Source organism: Cetorhinus maximus, chromosome 22 (genome assembly GCF_964194155.1).
Source record: "Cetorhinus maximus chromosome 22, sCetMax3.hap1.1, whole genome shotgun sequence".
Taxonomy (NCBI): domain Eukaryota; kingdom Metazoa; phylum Chordata; class Chondrichthyes; order Lamniformes; family Cetorhinidae; genus Cetorhinus; species Cetorhinus maximus.
Window position 1 is genome coordinate 5,799,889 of NC_135900.1, and position 22,268 is coordinate 5,822,156.

Consider the following 22,268-nt stretch of genomic DNA (forward strand, 5'->3'; position numbering starts at 1 on the left):
TCGTTTAGAGATGTACCAAGCTCCCAATGTTCTGTTAACTGTTTCAAACTTGCCACATAACAAGCTACTGTCTGTCTCCCCCGGGGCTCTATTTCTTGAGTTAAATTTGAACCATTGCATCGTTACCGAGGGCTTTGGTTGGTAATGGCCCTTCACCAGGTCCACAAACTCATCAAAGCTTTTCAGATCTGGAGCACTGTGTGCCATCAAACTTCAAATCGAGCCGTAGGCTTTATCCCACACGTAGATAAGAGGATCGCTCGCCTCTTCTCTTCCCCCATCATGTTGTTCACTTGGAAAAAGAACGCAAGGCTTTCAATACAATGGGACCAATCACCTGTGGCTGGACCAAAAGGAGCAACTCTTCCGAATTGCGGCATCCGATGAGGGGGTTGCTTCACCGATTAGGACGGAAATTCTACTCACAATTACCGTGCGAGGTACAGCCCGATTTTGTTTCTCTTGATTTCTCCCGTTACCTTGTTTTACCCTAGAAGCCAGTTTATTGTATCTTTGCTTTATCCTCACTTTTTACCTTGCTTATCCTATCCTCGTCGCCAGATCATTGTATCCTAGTCACCGGTTTGTTGAGACTCATGGATCCTGGTTGAACGCCTGTTGTGGGATGACCCCATTGGGACAATAGACGGAGTTAATCAGCAGACACTTCTCAGATGGGACACATTCTGTTTATTTACAATGGTACTCAGCAGTTACACTTGTGTGCTTTCACATCAAACTCCGTCTCCGTGCTACTGACTACTAACTACAGACTACTGACTGCAGAGGTAGCCCATACTACTCCTCTACTGGTTACATAAGATCATGCGATCCTCCTTTATAACATCCTTCTTAAAGGTATGCTACAAATTACATAAAACCATAATTATCACACGTGCCAACTAAGGATGGGCACTAAATGCAAACACTTGGTTGCACGCTTGTCTCCGAGTCAGAGTGTCGTGGTCTCAGGTCCCATTCCAGGGCCAGAATTTTACGTGCGGCAATTGGACGCACAGCTGAGCCAAACTGGTACGAAATCGCTTGAGAAAACGTCAGGTGAGCATCCCAACATCGTAGCCACGTGGCGCCGCATCCCGGTCGGTGAACACGCGCAGGAGCCGGAAGCACGCCCGCCGTCAATCGAAGTTCCAATACACCCAGTAAAGCCCCAATCGACCGGGGTTTTTAAATGGCACCTGTGCATTTACACATTGGCACACGGGCCAATCGGCCAGGCGGCCTTCACGTTTTTGCTTCATTCTCGATCCAGGGTGGGATAAAATGCCCAGCAGATGTTTGGAGTTTGAGGAGTTAAGAGTATTGGTGTCGGTTGGTTGTAGTCACATTAGAGATAGTTTGTGGCATTTTCTGTGGGTAAATATCCCTTTGAACAACACTGCAGCTCCCTCCCTGAGGCAGCTCCACAGCAGTTGTGAGTCTTCAGGGAGCGCGTTGTGAACCCTCATTTCTCTCAGCGCCCACCCTCTTCCTGCCTCCCCTCCCCACCCCCATCACCAACCCCCGGGAGTGCTGAGCCTCTCTCAGCCCGCGTTTCATGCTGGCCACCAGTTAATTGGCCGGCCAGCATGAAATCGCGTGTCAGTTGCACTCACAGCCGGGAGCGCATGTCATGTCCGCCTCGGGCCTGACGATTGTGCGCGTACAATGAGGCAAAATTCAGGCCCAGAGAATTGAGCACCGACCTAAGCTTACAGTCCCAGTGCAGTACTGAAGGAGAGCTGCACTGTTAGCGGTGCCGTCATTGGGATGATACTAAACTGAAGCCCCTTATCTCATCTCTCAGGTGGACATAAATGATTTCACCACGCTACTTAGAAGAAGAGCTGGGGGCTGTTCTCCCCAGTGTCCTGGGTCAATGTTTGCCCCTCAAACAACATCACTAAAAAACAGATAATCTGGTCATTGTGGGAGCTTGCTGTGTGCAAATTGGCTGCTACATTTCCGACATTACAACATTAATTTCAGATTTCAATTATTTAACAGCATGGCTGTGAAGCCCTTCTGATATATAACACAAGCTCTTCTCCTGCCTTGCTCCCATCACAAGAACAGCTGAATGGAAAGATTTCCAGAATTCTCTGCAATTCTCCCTCAACCAATCATCAAAGTTTCAGAACAGTGTTTTTATGTGGAGATAGTTTGAGAGCAAAGGGCTACAGCACACTGTAGAAATAGCTTCAAAGCCAACATCTATACTCCCTACTTATGTGTGCCTGAGTTTGCTGTACAGCCAATAATTTGGCAGAAATCACCATTTCCACTAAGGGATGGGCGGGTGTGGGAGATGGAAATGTCAGATTGACATAGCAGGTCCCCGAGTGATGTTTGAATATGACAGGCACTTTGGCGTAATGCACTGCAGATGATTTCTGATCTTCCCCATGTCCTGTATGACTCAACTGTTCAATTTAATGAACTGCTCATTACCAGGACTGGAAACCAAACAAGGAAGCATTGGGTTGTATGATTAAGATTAGTGTGAATTGGAGCTATAGGACTTAATTCTTCATTTCATTTAAATATCTGACATTTCATAGAATCACGTCTAAATGTAACATTTTAGTGGGGGTTCACACTGGCCAGATTGACGTGAATGATTATACTTGAGCAGCGATTGTTCTGACAGAAAGGAGGAAATAATTTGCAATTAAATAGCGCCTTTCATGACCTGAGGACATCTCAAAGCACTTGACAGCCACTTTCTGAAATGTAGTCACTCTTGTAATGAGGGAAACACAGCAGGTAATTTGCATATAGCAAGCAACTTGGAAATGGCCAGATATTCTGTTTCAGTGATGTTAGTTGAGGGCTGAATGTTGACCAGGGCACCAGGAGAATGCACCCCGCTTGTAATAGAAGGATCCGGTACATTAAGGGCTAACCTGGGACTGAGTACAGTACCACCCACCAGTGATGTGAGAAGGCACCTGACCTATAGCTTAGGTCAGCAGTGTAGGGTTAGATAGTAAGGACATACCATGGAGTCCTCTCCATACCTCTACCCTCTACTGTAGAACAAAGACAAAAATTGCTGGAAAAACTCAGCAGGTCTGACAGCATCTGTGGAGAGAAAGACAGAGTCAGTGTTTCGAGTCCGTATGACTCTTCTTCAGAGCTAAAGGGAAGTAGAAATGTGGTGAAATATATACTGTTTAAGGGGGGTGGGGACAAGTGAAGCTGGATAGAAGGCCAGCGATAGGTGGAGGCAAAGGAGAGATTGTGAAAGATGTCATAAACAAAAGGTCGAAGGGGTGTTGATGGTGGTGACACTGGCTAAAGGAGGTGCTAATGGTGGCATTAAGAGTAGAAAGCAGAATGAGCAAGTGACGGATGGCCCGAGTGGGGGTGGGGGTGGGGGGAGGGGACGGTGGGGGAGAAAAGATTGAAATAGGTTAAAAGGGTTTCGATCTTCCCCCCCATTATTGTCCCTTTCGTCAATCAAGATTTGATAGGGGGCTGAGATTCACATTAGCATACTGTTAGAGTATCCTTTCCCATTTCTGTTATTTTTACTTAAGATGCAGACACTGACATCTTAATTACTGAGCTGGCTCAGAGGAGTCATTGAAGCATTCAGCAGGAAATGGAACTCAGAGTGCACAATCGGTGAAGCATCCCAGGTTAATGAGTTCATCTCCTAATCTTAATCCAGATGCTTCAGTCTGCTGGCTTCAGTGACTTGTCGCACATGATTTTTTTTTCTGAGCAGCATAATCAGCATTTACAATTCAAATGTACAAATATTCCAAATGCCATGGAAACAAAAGGACAAAAAATAAATGGACAAGTGCACACAGAGCTCTCTGACAGTCTATGATTGGCACTTTGCCACAGCGCACACCCGTGAATCTTTCTGTGCAGTTAAACTGTGACCAGCAACCAGCTGAAACGTGCCTCGCACTCCAAAGTACCGTAAATTGATATTAACCTGGGATCAAAGGCTACCGAGACTTTGGATCAATCTTCGCAGCTCTTAGTGTAGCGACCCCACAGCTAAAATAGTTTCTTCCTATTGACCCTGAATTGGTTAACTGAAAGATCAAGGGTTCAAATCCTACCATTTCAAGTTATGAATTTTAATAAGTCTGGTCATTTGTGGGTTACCACGAGGAGAATAAAATTTGAAAATTGCTGGATTGTCATAAGGATACAACTGATTGAATATTCGTCCTTCAGGCAAAGGGGAGGACCTATCTGGGTTGGTTTAAATATGAGTCCAGTCCCAGACTGTGTGTTGACTCTTGTGCCACGGTTCCGCTTTACAGGATCGTAGTGGTTAATGTCACTGGACTAGTAAGTTAGAGGCCCTGGCTCTGGGGTCACAGGTTCAAATCCCACCCCGGCAGCTGATGGCATTTAAATTCAACTGGAATAAAATCTGGAATCGAAAAGCTAGTCTCAGTAATGGTGACCATGAAACTATCATTGATTGTTGTAAAAAAACCCATCTGGTTCACTCAATGGAAATCTGCTGTCCTTACCCGGCCTGGCCTACATGTGACTCCAGGCCCACAGCAATGTGACTGACTCTTAACTGCCCCCTGAAACGGCCAAGCAGGTCACTCAGGGATGGGTAACAAACGCAGGTATTGCTGGTGACACCCACATCCCATGGAAGGGATTCTGAGAAACAGTGTGAAATTATTTAAAAATGTGAGTGCTTAATCGTTACCCACCGTTTATTGTATTTATTTACCTACACTGTGCTGGAGCTATTGCCAGAACTTTTTAACACCACGTGTGAGAGGCTGAATGCTGCTGGGGCTGCTGTGTTCCACTACTGTGAACGTGAATCCTCCATAATCCTCTGCCCCTGCTCCCCGAGTCTCCTCTCTTCCACTGTCTAAGTTCCTCTGCCTCGAGTCATGGGTATATTTTTGCAGAAACACAAGTTCAGTTGAATGTTCCTTGTGCCTTCCCTCAACCATGTTTAAACCTGCATTCAGAAGTAAAATACAAGGGACACGGGAGATCTGAGGTAACAGTGGGAAATGCCAGAAACACTCAGCACATCTGGCAGCCTCTACAGAGCGACAAACAGTTAACGTTTCAAGTTGATGACTTTCCATCAGAGCTGAGATCTTCATTCTTATTTTCTGCCATCAGGTCGATGTGACTCTGCGTTACTAACTGATCAGCTTTATTTTGCTACAGTGTGTTTCCTGGTCAGGAAATGCTCTGTAGGAATTGAACTGTCGTCTGTTTTGCTTTCTTCCAGAAATATCTCATGACCTCCACACTCTGCAATATTTTTATTCCCTGCAATGGATTCTGCTCACCTCCTAGACCCATCGAGCGCTTTATCAAGGGCCTGAAGAGATTACCGTAAAGCCAAAAATAGTGAATGATCAGGTGCGAGTTGTGCCCACAATTTGGCGTCTTGTCCCCCTCATACTCTCTGAGAGGCCGCGAAGGGGCAATTCCCACATCCACAGGCGTATTGCCCCATGTAGAGAAGGCCCACAGACCCAGACAACCACATCGGTAAGGAGCGTCTACATCTCGAGGAACTCAGCTGAGAGCCGTTGAGGTGGTGTCTGAGGTGCAGGTCTTTCAGGGCCACCCGGGAAGGGGAAAGTCACCGCTACACTTTAATCCATGGAGGCATTTACTCCCCACCCCTTTAAGAAACAGAGCTCTTCTTTGGTTCTTCAAAGGTGTTTAACTTTAAAAAAAAATGGCGAGCTGGATGCAATAAACCTATTTGCATTATGAAACACGTACAGATTTCTTAATTCGTATGTATGAAAATTTTAACCTGCAGCAAACGAGATACACAGATCAGCACTTACTAAATGGGAGCAGCGATGCAACCTGAACAAAAACTAAAACCGTTTTTTCTGTGATTTTCAGGCAGCAAAGTCACTGACGATGTCCTCAGATGATAAGTTAAGAAGTTCATCATTTTCTATGTACACAATGCTTAGTGCAGACAGCTTTTCTTGAAGGGTCGTTGTCTGCAGTTCATGTTTGATGTTTTTCAGCCGCAAAAACGATCTTCTTTCTGAGCAGTTTGTTACCTTTATACTCAAAAAGGAGCCGTGATGTCGCTTCTGCGTTCGGGAAAGACAACTGGATTTTACCTTGGACGTTGACTTGATACAGATCCCGGTGGCATAAAGTTCCTTCGTCTGAATAATTTCCCCTGGTGTGAGCTTGGAAGTGCTTTATTTCTCCGAGGTTAACATCAACACCATCAGGATAATTTTGCACCAGGAGCTTTACACCTTCGCACAGCTGTTCCTCCGAGGCATCGAAATCAACGAGAAATGAACAATTGATTGCAACATTTTCGTGTATGATTGCCCTTTTCTTCAAGCTGGTTTCAAAAGCATCCATCATAGGAATAAAGGATTTCACCCAAAACTTGTCTCTTGTAGAAAACGTTTCATCAGCCTGTGCTGCACCACCATCACTGACCTCTCTTTTTCCTCATTCTTTTCCCTGTTATTCACACCACTATTAGTCCACTTCAGGCAGGTTTTCTTTGGCTTTGAGTTCAACTTCATCAAAACTTTCTCGGGTTTCTTTCAAGAAGTGGGAGAGTGATGTGTAACACTTCGCACACGTGCTAAGGTCTAACTGTGGATCCTGCAGGCCACGGCTGGTTCTGTAGAACTAACCTGACAAATGATTCCGAAGTCCTAACATGAACACCAACTCTAATTCCTCCATTTTCTCCTGCAGAATGCCAGCTTCTCTCCTGGTATCACCTTCTTCATGGTCATCAGTGTGAAGGTGAGTGGTCGAACCATAACTCTCAGCTATGGCTGAAGTGTATGCCCGGCTTTTCTATGATCCTCAGAGTTCTCGTGATTTTGAATTCTAACAGGGTTCCGCCAGTTATTAAACCCATCGCTAGCCAGCGCTGTCGATGATGCTGAGAAAACAAACGAGAGTAAACACAACCGGCTGTTAAGAGAGTAAAATAGCCACTCTTGGTTGTATTTTTCACCATTAACTTTCGCTGAATGAACTAGGCTCTTTGAACAATACCTAATTTGGTTTTTGAATGACCCCTTCAATTTCCCAAATGGGCCGTTTCAATATTGACACTCTGAGGGACGTTTCTGTGCCCAGAATAAAATATCATCCTCAGCCAAGACACCTCGGAGACCAAGGCCATTGGACTGTGTGTATCTATTTCCTTCAGCTGAGATTTCAGGCTCTGTAACATTCTCAGAGGTAGTGGCCTCTGTACATCTGTATCATCTATCTTAGTAGCAGAGGTGAATGCTTGTGGTTGCTTTGACCCTGGCTGAATCCCTTCAGGGTGAAGGTCCCTCCTCTTTCACAGTGAAATGTCTTGTCAACTTTTGGTAATTGTTTTACCCGCCCTTAAAGCAGCCGCTGCTTTTTTCTCTTCTGACACCCACTTTCAACAGTTCTTTTCATTTTTAACAGGCCTCTCTGTAATAATGAGACAATTAAACCTTAGGCCAGTTCTTTGGACTTAACTCTTTAAGTTTATAAGTAAAGCAGAATGTTAGGAACCAGAGATAGTTTAAGCAAGTTAATATGGGTATTTGTGTGTGTTAGGAATAAGGTAAATATTTGAGTTTAAGTTCAATTGATTTTATTTCTACGTGTGGATTGGGATCTGGTTTCATTTTAGGGTTGAGACAGCAGGTCGACAGATCTGTTTATAAACCTGCATTTCCGATGAGTTTTATGACTCTTGAAGGGGAGTAAAACAAACATAAGAGTAGCAAAAGAACTGTCCTGTTGCCGAGCAACAGGAGTCCAGAGAGGGAGGCCCCACCCACACACACACACACACACACACACACACAGAGAAAACTAAAGAAAAGCAGTTTGAGTTCCGTTGGAAGCAGACGCCAGCAGAAGCAGCCTCGCTGAGGGACCGATAGCGAGTAGCAAACTGAAGTTGATGCCAACTGCTAGGGGAAGCTGGACAGGGGAGGGAGCTGCAGGGGACACAGGTTTCCCCAAGGAAACTAAAGAAGAAAGTCCCCAAATCCAGTGGAGCGGAACAGGAAAGGTCCCAAGAGGGCAGTCTAGTCAAAGGATAAGGACAGGAATCTGGAAAAGTTCCTGCCCTGTGGAAGTGAAACTAAGGGGAAGCTGGAAGGTCCAGAGAGACAGCTGAAAGTCTGTAACTCATTACTATGGGCAGGTGAATGCACGTGGTGATCCAGGGAAAAGCAACATCGGAAGGAGAATTCGAAACCCTGGAGCTGAACTCTTGCGGAAGGCGCCTGAGAGAAAGCGTTGGTTTGGGAGAAGACTCCAAAGTGAGTTCTTGGATAGTGGAGATTGGAAACCCTTATTTGAACAATGGAGTTCAGTGAGACCGATTGGCTCACAGGGTGACAAGCGTCTGGGGGGAGGTTGAGCATCTGTTTGGGGTGGCATCTGTCACTTGGTTTCAGAGTGTGGGGCGCCTGGCCACAGGTTGCTGTCTATTGGTTTACATGGACTGTGTGCTTACTGTGAACATTAGTGTATAAGACAGCTTTTGTAACTTGTGTTACCCTTACAAATCTGTATATATCTGTAAAGGTATAGTTGTGGGTGAAGGGGTAATGTAATATAGTTCATCTCTTCTGGTTTAATAAATGTTTTATTCTTTTATTAAAAGTTTATCAGCTGACTCCTGTGACTCTGTTCAGTAGCCACTCTCCACATATCTAAACAAAAAATAAAAGCTAGGAGCAATCAAGTTGGGTTCCACCCTGGGATCTGGCCTCTCCAGTAGTGACATCAGCTGGGATCATAACAAGAAGTAAAAAATACAATCATATATTTCAATAATATGTATATTTACCTGATGTCAACGAGAGAAGGGAGATCCCTATGCAAAATTTTCTGAAGACAGCTGTATAACAGATTGCAATTGCATCATGAGTTCTTTTCACACTTTATTAGTTTATAGAATATTTTTTAAAGGAAGATATTTTAAAATAAAAAATACTTCTGCATTTATTATTGCCTTGAAAAAGCCATATAAGGCACTTTTATTTAGTGATCAAAGCGTCTAAATAGGTCATGTGACTGTCGGAGGACAGGGGGAAGGGCAGCATGGTCTGGCACTGTGAATATGAGTTATAGTTATTTCTGCACAGATTTATAAACTCAGTATAACAAATAAATGTGTATCCATATAAATATATTTTCGTCATTTCAGAACCAAAATGTCCGTTTCAGAGAGTTTTTTCCCGTTTCCTTTCTCTTTCGACCAATTATATAAAACCTTAAAGGGAGGTGGTGGTGCTGTCACTGGCCTAGTGACCTAGGGTAATGCTCTGGGGACCTGGGTTAAAATCCCACCATAGCAGCTAGAGGAATCTGAGCTCAATAAAAATCTGGAATTAAAAGTCTAGTAATGACCATGAAACCATTGTTGTAGAAAAACCCATCTGGTTCACTTATGCCCTTTAGGGTAGGGAATCTGCTGTCCTAACCTGCTCTGATCTACATGTTCCTGTACAATCGTAGCATGCATTGGTTCACGGGCTCCAAGACACCTGCGGTCTTGTGGAGTCCGTGGACCATGTGTATATAGGGTGCTATAGGCTGCATTCCCTTTACAGTTTCTTACAAAACCTTTAACTTAAATTTTGGTCGCGCTTCAGTTCCACGCTCCCGATCTTCGAGCACCCGGTGCGGAGAGGGACGGGGAGGGAGGAAGGCCTCCTCGTGAACCTGCTCCTGGCCCTGGCCAAGTTGGCCATGAACTTGCCCAGGCGGCGGGCAACCGAAGGGGTTGTCCATCCCAACCGTCAGCCCCTCTTCCGCGGCCCGATGTCCCTGGAGAGGGAGCACATGGTATCTGCCGGCCTGATCAAGGCCTTCCTTGCCCAGTGGGCACCAGGGGGTCTGGGGTGCTTTATCGATCCCCTTAATCACGTTTCATTTTGAATTTTGTAAGTTTCCTTTAAGGTTTGTCTTTGTTTTTTGGCAGTAACCCTTTAAGATGCTGCTTCTTAATTTGTCCCTATTTTTTTGTTAATTTAGTTTAATTGGTTTAATCAAAAGAGTAAAAGACCCATCTGATTCACTACTAGGGAAGGAAATCTGCTGTCCTTACCTGGTCTGGCCTACATGTGATTCCAGCCCCACAGCAATGTGGTTGACTCTTAACTGCCCCCTGAAATGGCCGAGCAAACCACTCAGCTTTTTCAAACCGCCAGAAAGTCAAAAAGGATTGAAATCACTAAGAAAAAATCAAAATACTGCGGATGCTGGAAATCTGAAACAAAAACAAAAAATAGCTGGAAAAACACAGCAGCTGTGACAGCATCTGCGGAGAGGAGCACAGTTAACGTTTCGAGTCCATATGACCCTTCATCAGAACCAATCAGGAATTTAACCAAATGGACCACCCGGCATCAACCTGGGCACCGGAAACGACAATGGCAAACTCAGCCCTGTCGACCCTGTTAAGTCCTGCTCACTAATACCTGGGGGCTAGAGCCAAAATTGGGAGAGCTGTCCCACAGACTAGACAAGAAACAGCCTGACATAGTCATCCTCACGGAATCATAACTTACAGATAATGTCCCAGACACCACCATCACCATCCCTGGGTATGTCCTGACCCACCGGCAGGACAGTCCTAAAGCAGAGGTGGTGGCGCAGTGGTATACAGTTGTGGTGGAGTTGCCCTGGGAGTCCTCAGCATAGACTCTGGACCCCAAAAGTCTCATGGCAAATGTCAGACATTGGCAAGGAAACTCCCTGCTGATTACCACATTCCTTCCCCATCATCTCCCCCTCAGCTGATGAATCAGTGCTCCTCCATGTTGAACACCACTTGGAGGAAACACTGAGGCTGGCAAGGGTGCAGAATATACTCTGGGTGGGGGATTTCAATGTCTATCACCAAGAGTGGCTCGGTAGCACCACTACTGACTGAGCTGGTCAAGTCCTAAATGACATAGCTGCTAGACTGGGTCTGCGGCAGGTGGTGAGGGAACCAACAAAAGGAAAAAACATACTTGACCTCATCCTCACCAACCTGCCTGCCACAGATGCATCTGTCCATGACAGTATCGGTAGGACTGACTGCCGTACAGTCTTTGTGGAGACGAAGTCCCGCCTTCACATTGAGGATACCCTCCATCATGTTATGTGGCACTACAACCATGCTAAGTGGGATAGATTTCGAATAGACCTAGCAACTCAAAACTGGGCAACCATGAGGCGCTGTGGGCCATCAGCAGCAGCAGAATTGTACTCAAGCAATCTGTAACCTCATGGCCCAGCATATCCCCACTCTACCATTGCTACAAAGCCATGGGTTCAACCCTGGTTCAATGAAGAGTGCAAGAGAGCATGCCAGGAGCAGCACCAGGCATACCTAAAAATCAGGTGTCAACCTGGTGAAGCTATAAAACAGGACTACTTGCATGCCAAACAGCATAAGACAGGGCTGAGCGATTCCACAACCAATGGATCAGATCTAAGCTCTGCAGTCCTGCCACATCCAGTCGGGAATGGTGGTGGACAATTAAACAACTCACTGGAGGAGGAGGCGTCACAAACATCCCCATCCTCAATGATGGAGGAGCCCAGCACATCAGTGCGAAAGATAAGGCTGAAGCATTTGCAACAATCTTCAGCCAGAAGTAACAAGCAGATGATCCATCTTGGCCTCCTCTGGAGGTCCCCAGCATCACAGATACCAGCCTTCAGCTAATTCAATTCACTCCACGTGATATCAAGAAATGGTTGAAGACACTGGATATTGAAAAGGCTATGGGCCCTGACAATATTTCGGTAATAGTACTGAAACCCTGTTCTCCAGAACTCTGTAAGCAAAATCCCTCATCATTCCCTGTTGTGTATGGATAGCAGATCAAAGTATTCCGATGTCTAATATTGCCAACTCCATTATAATTTACTGCAGGAGAAAGCTTCTGCTAACACTAACTGCTAATGGGACATGAACGTCTGGCTGTCCTTCCACTAGATGCAACAGTGAGCAATGTGGGATCACAGCGTGTTGCATGTAAATGGCAGACTTTTTGTGCCTTTCATTCTTTTGAACAATGTCTTCCCCTGTGAGAGCATCACAACTAATTTCTGTTTCAGTTGAAGAGTTTGATTCAAAACTTTTTCCTCTGCAAAGAGCTGTTGCAATTTGCCTTGGGGCTCTATGCGCCGACTGTAATTAAAGCTGACTTATGGTTCAAAATCCCATCGACTGTTCTGATGTCAAGCTATGTATTTGGCAGGGGGTAGAAGAGTTCAGAATAAATATTCAGTGGCAGCATAATACTTTAATTTTTTTCCGGGCTTGTTTTATCATAAAGTAATTCCCTCTTTGTACATTTCTCATCATTCTCCCCTAGAGAGGACACAGACCATGAGGCACGGCCTCCCTGCCTCAGACATCATGGCCTGGAAAAGATACATGAAAATGGGAAAGACTACTTGAGCTTTGTGGCTACCATGAGCTTTGTGTAACTAACATCTTCTCTCAGAACAAGCCATGTGTCCTGGTGACATCAAAGTTCAGGGCATTGGCACCAACTGGGTCTGATCATCACCAGATGTAACTCTCCGAACAGAATTCTCAACACACACAGCTACCTCAGCACTGACTGATGATACAGATCACTCCCTGGTGTGCAATAGGGGAAGATACAACCCTTGAAACTCTTTCATTCAGAGCCGAAGTGATTGGAACTGGCCACTGGGTCACGAACGCACGGATAGCCATACCTTCAAGGACACCTGCAAATGACATATGAAGATGGTGGATACTGACTCTGGCTGGAGACAGTCAGGGACAGCCGTGACTTCTGGGGACTGACGGTTTGGAAGGTTTTAAGTCTTGGGTAAATGAGTTTATTGGCCAAGCGAACTCAAACTGCACACCTTCCTATGTTCTCATCAATTGCTGCAATCAATCAATAACGGGGAGAGACTGATCTAAGAATAAACAGTGGTGGTTTATTGAGACATAGGGCAGAGCACCAGGTCATACATGCTCACTCAAAAACCTCCAGAACTAGACTTACAGCTCACAGTTGCCCGCGTTGCACAGTGATATGTCAGTGCTGTAAACAAGGTACCTCACTTTGCCACAGAAGGGCATTGGAAGAGGCAAGCGTTAAGTTGAGCACGAGGGCCCAGAGAAAACAGAGGCCAGTGGATTGTGCACCTTCTCGGCTCACTGTCTCCCTTTGCAGCAAATACGGCAGAGGCTGCCAGGCCAGAGTGGGGCTCCTGAGCCACAGCAGGCGATGCGAAAACAGGGTTGACCACCACGGCACAAACCATTGTCTTACTAGATGGAAGGTGGCCACCACTTCCCCATTTTTCTGTGGCCAATCCCAGAACACTACGCTGAGAATTTCTTGTGGATGCTTCAACATTTCCACTTACTGTACCACTCTTAACTTCTCCCCCACCCCACCCCCATACAAATGACACCAGAAATATTACAGGTTGAATAATGTGCTTCGGCAACATGTCTCTTTTCAGCAAAAAAAAAAGATCTTACTTAAATATTTAGGGCTTTTCACAAGAATGTCTTTCTGAACTGGAATAATGTTCCAGCATTTCCCAGAGCTTGTCATTCTTTATTTGTATCTTAAGTTTTCCTGATCACTTTGGAATCCTGAAATCAAACGGAGAAAATGCAGCTGGTGTGACCATCTTGAATACATTGCAAAAAAAGCTCTAGTTTCTTTACACAATCTGGAGGCTTGAAGATGCTGAAAATCTTGCATTCATCAGGACAAATGCATGAATGCCAAATTTCAAACCATCACACAATTTATACCACATGAGAAAATGGGGCTGATTGGTTGACAAGTCAACTCTAATTGGCCAAAGTGTTGTCATGGAGAAAATAACAGGGAACTATAGGTTCCCCAAGGTCCCGGGTAATTCTCTCTCCAACTCCTGTTCATTTTCCTCCTGTTCCTCTAACTCTCTGTACCTTTTTTTTCCCTCCTGCTCCTTTCTCTGCAGCTGCTGCTCTGCCAAGAGGCTGGACCTCCAGCCCAAGGAGCTCACCTCCCTCACTCAATCCGGCTCCGTGGGCTTGAACAGAGTCCTTCTGTTTGCAGAGAACAGGCCCCCGCGCCTGAATCTATGTCACTTCTAGCAAGCGTAAACCACGTTACTGTCTGTCCTTTAATAACACCCACTGCTGATGGGCTGATATTTTCTACAGAAGGGAAATCATGAGGGGGTCTGGACAGAGCAGATAGGTCAACACTGTTCCCATCAGTGGAAGGTTGAGATCCAGCGAGAACGTGAGGAAGACCTTTTTTTTTGCACAGTGGGTGACCAGGATCTGGAAGGCACTGCCTGCAATGTGGTTGAGGCCGATTCGATCGTGGCTTTCAAAAGGGAATTGGATAATTATCGGAAGAGGAAACAATTGCAGGAGTAATGTAGTAAAGGCAGGGGGCAGCTGAACTAGCTGGGTAGCATTCACAGAGAGCAGGCACGGTCATGGGAAGCTGAATAAGCTCCTTCTGTGCTGTAGCTGTTCTTTGGTTCTATCTAAAAAGTGTCTAAAATGAAAACTTTTATTTATGTATTTTACTGAATGGTAATTCTTGTTGTTAGATCCTGGTATGGTCTAATTTCACCCACTCCTCTCAACGACAACAACCTATGTTGATATAGCACCTTTAACATAATAAAACATCCCAAGGTGCTTCACAGGATCATTATAGAACTAATTATAACGCATATAAAGAGATATTGGTCAAAGAGATAGGTTTTAAGGGGTGGCTTAAAGGAGGAGAGTGAGGCAGAGAGGTGGAGTGGCATAGGGAGGGTGTTCCAAAACTTGTTCCCAGGCAACTGAAGGTGCGGCCACCAATGACGGAGTGATTATAATTGGGAATACATAGGAGGCCGGAATTAGAGGAGCGCAGATATCTCAGGGTTGTGGGGTTGGAGGAGGTTACAGAGAAGGGTGGGGGAACCATAGAACCATAGAACCATAGAACACTACAGCACAGAAAACAGGCCATTCGGCCCTTCTAGTCTGTGCTGAAATATTATTTTGCTAGTCCCATTGACCTGCACCCAGTCCATATCCCTCCAGACCTCTCCCATCCATGTATCTATCCAATTTATTCTTAAAACCTAAGAGTGAGCCCACATTTACCACATCAGATGGCAGCTCGTTCCACACTCCATGGAAGGCCATGAAGGAACTTGAAAACAAGGATGTGAATTTTACAATCAAGAGGTTGCTTGACTGGGAGCCGAAGTAGGTCAGCGAGCACAGAGGTGATAGGGGAACGAGACTTGGTGTCGGTTAGGATAAAGGTATCAGAGTTTTGGAGGGCCTCGTGTCCATGGAATAGCTACATCCCAGCCTTTGGAATGGTCAAGTCTGGAGTCAGCAAAGGCACGAATGAGGGTTTCAATGACAAATAAGCTGAGACGGAGCGAAGCCAAGTGATATTACAGAGGTGGTTTAGAGATGGCACCAAGATGAGATTGGAAGTTCATCCCAGGATCACACGTGTCACCAAGGCTGTGAACAGACTGGTTTAATCACAGACGGCTGTCAGGGAGAGAGGTAGAGCAGGTCGTTAGGGAATGGAGTTTGGAGCGGGGATTGAAAGCAGTGGCTTCAGTCTTCCCAATATTTAATTGGAGGAAATTTCGCTGGTATTGTAACCTGAGGAGTGCAGCACTTGGTTCTTCCAAGTGTAAAATTTACAAATAGCTGTAAAGTGCAATTGGCGATGAGAAAACTTAAAATAGAGAGATTAAAGATGACTTCATAGGATATGACCTATTAACTGATTTGTTATTTTAGCTGAAAATGTCACAGAGAGATAACTGCCTGCCTCAGAGCCTGAGACATTTTATGAGACATTTTGATGTTGAGATGAGAAACTTTACATTTACAGCCAATCATCCAGGCATTGAGAACGATAAATCACTGCCTATTCAAGGTGATGGTCACTGAAAAACCGTTGGTAGGAAAAGCTTGTGGCAATGACAAACTCAGATAAAATGAGTAATTTCGCAGTTGGTAATAAAAAGAGGAAGGATCATCAAACTAACTTAAGGAAAATGACTTCTGGGGGTAGAAGAATGAATGTGATAAGTGCACAAAAACTATGAGTCCACCTCGCTTGGTGGAACTTTTATGATGTTTAAACAGCTTGGAATTAGACATTTATGGAGGATGGATAAAGTTAAACGTTTTTCGTGAAGCGATTATGGGCAGAATTTTGACCTTGGCGGGCGGGCTCGGTAGGGGAGGGGGCAGTCGGGAAGTCGTCCGCTGCCCACGATCGGCACCGCACCGCAAGTTCACGCTGGTGAACCAGTTAAGGCCCGCCCGGTGTGAAACCCGAGCGGCAGCGGCTCAGCGCTGCCTGTGCGGAGGGGGTGGGGAGTGCGAGTTGGCCAAGCACGGAGTGAGCGCTGCATAATCTCCCTGAGGCACGGAGCTGCTTCAGGAAGATAAAGAGGTATATAAAAAAAATAAAACTGTAATAAAACTTGTCCCTTCATGTGAGGGTTTCCAAAACCGAGACTGTGTCACATGAGCAGGGACAAGTTAGGAATGAAAAATTAAAAGTTTTTATTTTAATTTTTATTTGGTTTTGGAAAACTCATCCCGCCCGTGGATGAGGTTTCCAAAAAAAAATGCAAAGGCCGCTTGGCCTTTTGGCCTGTCCCCCCTGCCAACCGTTGGGTTGGATGGACAGTGAAAACTTTATGGTAATTGATCATTTATAGGCCTTAACGGGCCTTTCAATTGGCGGCGGCTGCCAACTCCAACTGAACTATCGCGCGACTGCGTGTCCATGTGGGCGCGCTCAGCCGACGTCAATGCGTGTCGTTTCACGCTCGAGTGGGTCAGGAATGCGCCCCCCACCCCTCATCCCCGCCGAGCGAAAATTTCTGCCCTTTCCGCACGATTCCCAACACCAAATGGTTCAATAGTTTAAAACGGGAAAAATGTGAGAATCTGCAGTTCCCATTATTGTTAGTTACGATGTTACTGCTTATAGTGTGGGAACATGGCAGCAAGGGTTAGATTGTTTTTAACTGTGGCCTCCCAGAAGGAGAAAACAGTTTGGACCAGTGCCCCGATTTCCCAGTTTTTACTGGTGTTCCGTTTTAAGGTACACAAGACCAGTTTGGACCAGTACCCTGATTTCCCAGTTTTTACTGCTTTTAACTTCTGGGTTTGACACTATGCGGGGAAGTGATTGTTATTCAAAGTATGTCAAAGCGTCTGCAAGTGCACTGGTCAAATCACAGCATTCTCTGTACAATGCATTACATTAATTCTCATGCCCTGCTTGATTTGTATCAATGGAATGGTGCCGTGTTTCACAGAGAGATTTACAACTCAGGTGGAATATCACCACAATCGCACAACAACACAACCTTGCATTTATATAGTGTAACGTAATGAAACCTCCCAAGGTGCTCCTCCCTGTTCACCATCCAAGGCACCAAACGCTCCTTCCAAGTGATTTCCTTGTACTTCTTTCACATTTAGTGTTCTGTATTCACTGCAAATGATGTGGGGCAGCCTAGTTCAGTCCCATTGGCAGTGACGTCATGGGGGGTGGGTTGGGGGGGGTGGGACAATTCAGCAGGAGGGGCAGAAATCGGATTCGCGCCGGGGTGAAAGCGCAGCGAGATCATCCGATGGTGTCCGCCGTGGTGGAACGTGGATCCCGCTGTGGAGGCCGGCGTGAACCTGATTTGCATCCCGGTAATGGGATGCAAAATAAGGCCTGACCGGAATCGTCCGCCCCCCCACACCCCTACACCAGATGTACCGTTACGCCAGTGGGAAAACACGCCAGCCCAGAACACATCTGGGCAACTATGACATGCAGAAGTCGGGACTTGCCGTCAGGCCCTCGCTCACATCACGGACATCCGAGGAGCAGGAGATGCTGGAACCCTACAGCTACCAGGCCCTGGGGTGACACGTGCATCGCACACTGGGTGGATTGTCATGGACATGGCTCCGCCGCGAAGCAGCTCACGGAAGGGTGGGAAGTCTCCGGTGGTGCTTCCAGTCTGTTTCGGAATATTACGGTCTTGGCCGTGGGCTACTACGGACGGTCAGTGAGTTGGGGGAGAGGAAGGTCCAGCTGTGAGTGGGAGAAGAAGGCATACTGAGGGAATTGGGAGAGGAAGATCTAGGAGTGACTTGGGGTGGAAGGTTTACTAGGTGGGGTGTGGTTGGGAGGTGGTGGAGGGAAGATATCGGGTGTGTGAGGTTGGGAGGAGGGAAACAATGGTGTCAGGGGTGGGTGAGGTTGAGAGGGGAACGAAGTTGTAGGGGAGGTGAGGTTGGGAGTGGGGAATGAAGGTGTTGAGGGGCTGAGGTTGGGAGGGGGGAACGAAGGCATTGGGTGGGTAAGGTTGGGAGGGGGGAGGACAGAGTACGAGGGGAGGAGGGTGTACCGGAGGGAATGCAGCAAGTGGGGAGGTAGGTGTAAGGGGGGAGGAAGGTGTAATGGAGGGATTTCAAAGGGGTGATGGTGTCTGGGGGGAGGAGGGAGTTTGGAGGGGAGAAGGTGTCCGGGGGGGAGGAAGGTGTCTGGGCGTAGGAGGGAGTAAGCATGGAAGAGGGATTAAGGGTGGAGGAGGGAGTGAAGGGGGGTGGAATGTCCAGGTGAACGTTCAAGGGAAGGGTCTGTGGAGTCAATGACTGCCTCCTGGGGAGTGAACTGAGGGTGGGCGTGGTAGGAGTGATTGGTGAGAGTGAGGGGGGCAGAGGGAGCCAGAGGGTGGGAGGTTGAAGGTGCGTCAGCAACAGCAGAAGGGGCGGCGAGGGTGCTTGGTGGAAACTCGGGTGCAGACACAGAACTTGGAGGCAGGAAGGAGGAGGTTGGGGAGGTCAATGTAGATGAGGATGTGATTCTCAGGAAGGTAGGGAATGTCCACATTCATCTGGACATCCTGGAAAGAAAAGGGTTCAGGACAGTGGGGAGGTGGAAGGTGATGTCAGGGAGGTCGAAGGCGATGAGGAAAAGGACATGGGAGACTGGGGGAGCGGAATGGACGGGGAAGCCGTCAGTATTCTTGATCACAACCATGTTACGAAACCGAAAGTGAGCGGAGCCTCGTGTTGGACGGACATGGGAGTGCGATCAGTGGGTGGGTGGAGATGTGGGTCAGGCTCAGATGGACACTGAAAGAGAATCCCAGCAGGCAGCATTGAGAATGCTCGGGACATTGAGATGAGTGTGATGGAGGAAGGCTCGGCGTGTGTGGGAGATTGTTTGCACGAGGCTCCGAAAGGCCCTGCCACAGACACACACACACAAACCCGTCTCCTCCCAGAATCACTCGTGGGTTGGCTGCGTGCAGCTGGACTGCTAGTGAGGGGGCAGATGGGGGGAGGGGGGATTGCAGTAGGAGGACTTGCGAAGCCTTTCAACAAAGCTGAAAGACACCATTACACATTATTCAGTGAAAGTGAATATCTTTTCAGGTTATAAAGTGACAAAGTGCGTTCAGTTGTGCAACCAGTTGCGATCAAAATCTCTTAACTTTTCTAGGCCTACCACTTCTTCTAGGTGCTGCCCTTACATCTGCAGCAGGGGTGGAGACAGCCTATGGAATGGTCGGCCCTGTTGCCTCTGATGGCTTTGGCATACGTCCTCTGGAGAGCCGAGGCCTCAATGGCCCGGCTTCCTTTGACTGTCCTCCTGTGGGTCAGCTGCTCCCTCTGTGGAGACAGAGGACGGGGTTGAGGGGGTCACAGGTAAAGGGGACTAGGAGGGAGCGGACAGCTTCTGAGATTCCTGAGTGGATGAGAGGTGTCCAGCAGCCGCTTCTCCTCCCTTCGGATGCCCAAGGGCCCTGGCCTGACTCCTGGAGGGGAAGAAGTGGCTGGAGGGACTTCGAGATGCCCCACTTCCTTCTCGCGTTGCCACTGCAGGAACTCACCCATGGCTAATGCGATGGAGTGCAGGGGTCTGTATATATGTCCATGTTTTGCTGGGCCAGGGTCTCCATGGTGTCCACCATCCTTCACATGGAGACCTCCATATGTGTACATGTGGGCACCACTTCATCAGAGAGCAGGTGAAAGCACTTCTCTGACTCACGTGCCACTCTGTTCGGGGCTTCCAACAGCTCTGTGTGATATTCCCTGGCCTTCTGCCTACTCTCCAGGGTGAGTTGGAAGGCCGAATCCAGAGTCTCGTCATCTGACTCGGACCTCACAGATGCCTCTTCCCCTGGTGTCCTCCGAGCACCAGGGAGCTCGGCTGAACCTGCCTCCTCCAGTTTTGGACACGCGTCCATGTGGTGACCACCAGATTGTGAACCCGAACCTGCTCTAGAACTAGGTCCCACTGAGGCGTGTGTCTCTGCGCTGGTGGAGGGTGTGGGTAAGCGCTGTGATGGATCTTCCTGGCTGCTTATTTCCAGCTCTTCAATGGAGGAGGTGTCCTCTTGGCTGGAGGTGAGGATGTGGATGGAACTGAGGGACTGGCTGGCTGAGGGTGTCGGTCGCTTGGCAGAGCTCCCTGTGAACCAGAGTAGAGATAATGAGTGCATGGCAGCAGAGTCAAAAGCAGGAGAGAGAGCACCACAGTTGTGTTGAGAGAGGGATGATGTGGTGCAGGATCCTCACGAGGGTGTTCACCGCTGACCTCACCAACACCGCAGGCACGGTCCACACCCTCACCAGTCAGCGCAATGGCAGCTCCTCAAAGTGAGTGAGGGGTCTAATGTGTCTACTCCACCCTTGGTCTGGGACCTCTCTCTGCTGATGTGAGCCATCTTCTCCTGAACAAACAGATGGAGAGAGTGTGAGCAGGACACATGGCACTGTGTGGAATGTTTGTGTGGTGAGCGGAGCCATGGACGGGATGAGGAAGAGTGATCCAGAGGGCATGAGCCTGATGGAGATGTGAGGGCGTGTGTGAGAGTTAGTGGTGTTGTCCCTTGAGATGTGAGATCCCTGTGGACATGTGATGGGTTTGTGAGTGTGAGAGTTGAGAATACTAAGGTGGTTGACTTACCCTGGTGGAAAGGATGAGACCATTCATTCCCTTCCCGCACTGGATGACCGACTCCCTCTGTGCTCTGTTGGCACTGACCGCCACTGCCACCACCTCCCAGGCTGGATTGGTGACTCTGGTGGACCTACTGCGGCCAGATCGGGGGTAGGGGACATTGCAGCAGCCTTCCACTGTGTTCGGCAGGCGTCCCAGAGAGGCGTCACTAAATCTGGGGATGCCACTTTCTTTACTTTCGGGGCTATCTGTCACCTGGAGCAGTCCTGGTCTGTAGACATGAAGCAGGCTGCGCTCTGGTGCGCTTTAAACATGGAGCCCAGAGCGAGGAAGCACTGAGGTCAGTGTGTGGCGGGCAAATCCAAGCCTGCCCGCCAGCGATCGGAGTGTTTCCCATGAATGCATTCTTAATGAGGCTGGAGAGTGGACAATAGGATGTGAAAACCCACCATCATGGCCCACGGGTAAAAGGACCTTTTTTATACCCTTTACTGCACTTGGTGTAAATCTGGAACAATTCCACCTGTGGTCTCCTCTACACCAGGGAAACCAAATGTAGACTGGGTGACCATTTTGCGGAATGTTCGGTCCACAAGCATGACCCTGAGCTCCCTGTCGCTCGTCACGTGAATTCTCCAGCTCACTCCCTTCCTGACCTCTCTGTCCTCGGCCTGCATCCCTGTTCCAATGAAGCTCAATGGAAGCTCGAGGGGCAGCAGCTCATCTTCCAACTCAGCGCTCTACAGCTTTCTGGACTCAACGTTGAGCTCAACATCTTTAGATCACAACCTCTGCCTCGATCTTGTTCTGTGTGTCTTTATTTGGGTTTTTCTTTTGCTGTCTTGTTTCTTTCTTGGTCACTTCACGTTGTTTTCTGGTGGTTTTCATGCAGCCATTCTCACCTCATTTGGACACCACCTTTCTTTCTTCACGACATGCATTACCACTCTCTTTGACTGTTGCTTCATGTTAGGAAATAGGGATAGCTTAAGCAAGTTATACTTGTATTTGTGAGTGTTAGGAATGAGTCTTAGCTTTAAAATTCAAGGTTGATTTGTATTTGTATGAATGAAAAAAAAAGATGCACCCACAATATTTTGCTTTTGTATCCCAAGGCTCTTCACAGGAATGTTACGAAACAAAGTATGACCCCGAGCCACATGAGGAGTTATTTGGCCAGATGGCCAAAACCTTGTTCAAAGAGGCTGTTTTTAAAACAGCCCTAAAGGCAGAAGGAGAGGTAGTGAGAAGCACAGAGGTTTAGGGAGGGTTCCAGAGCTT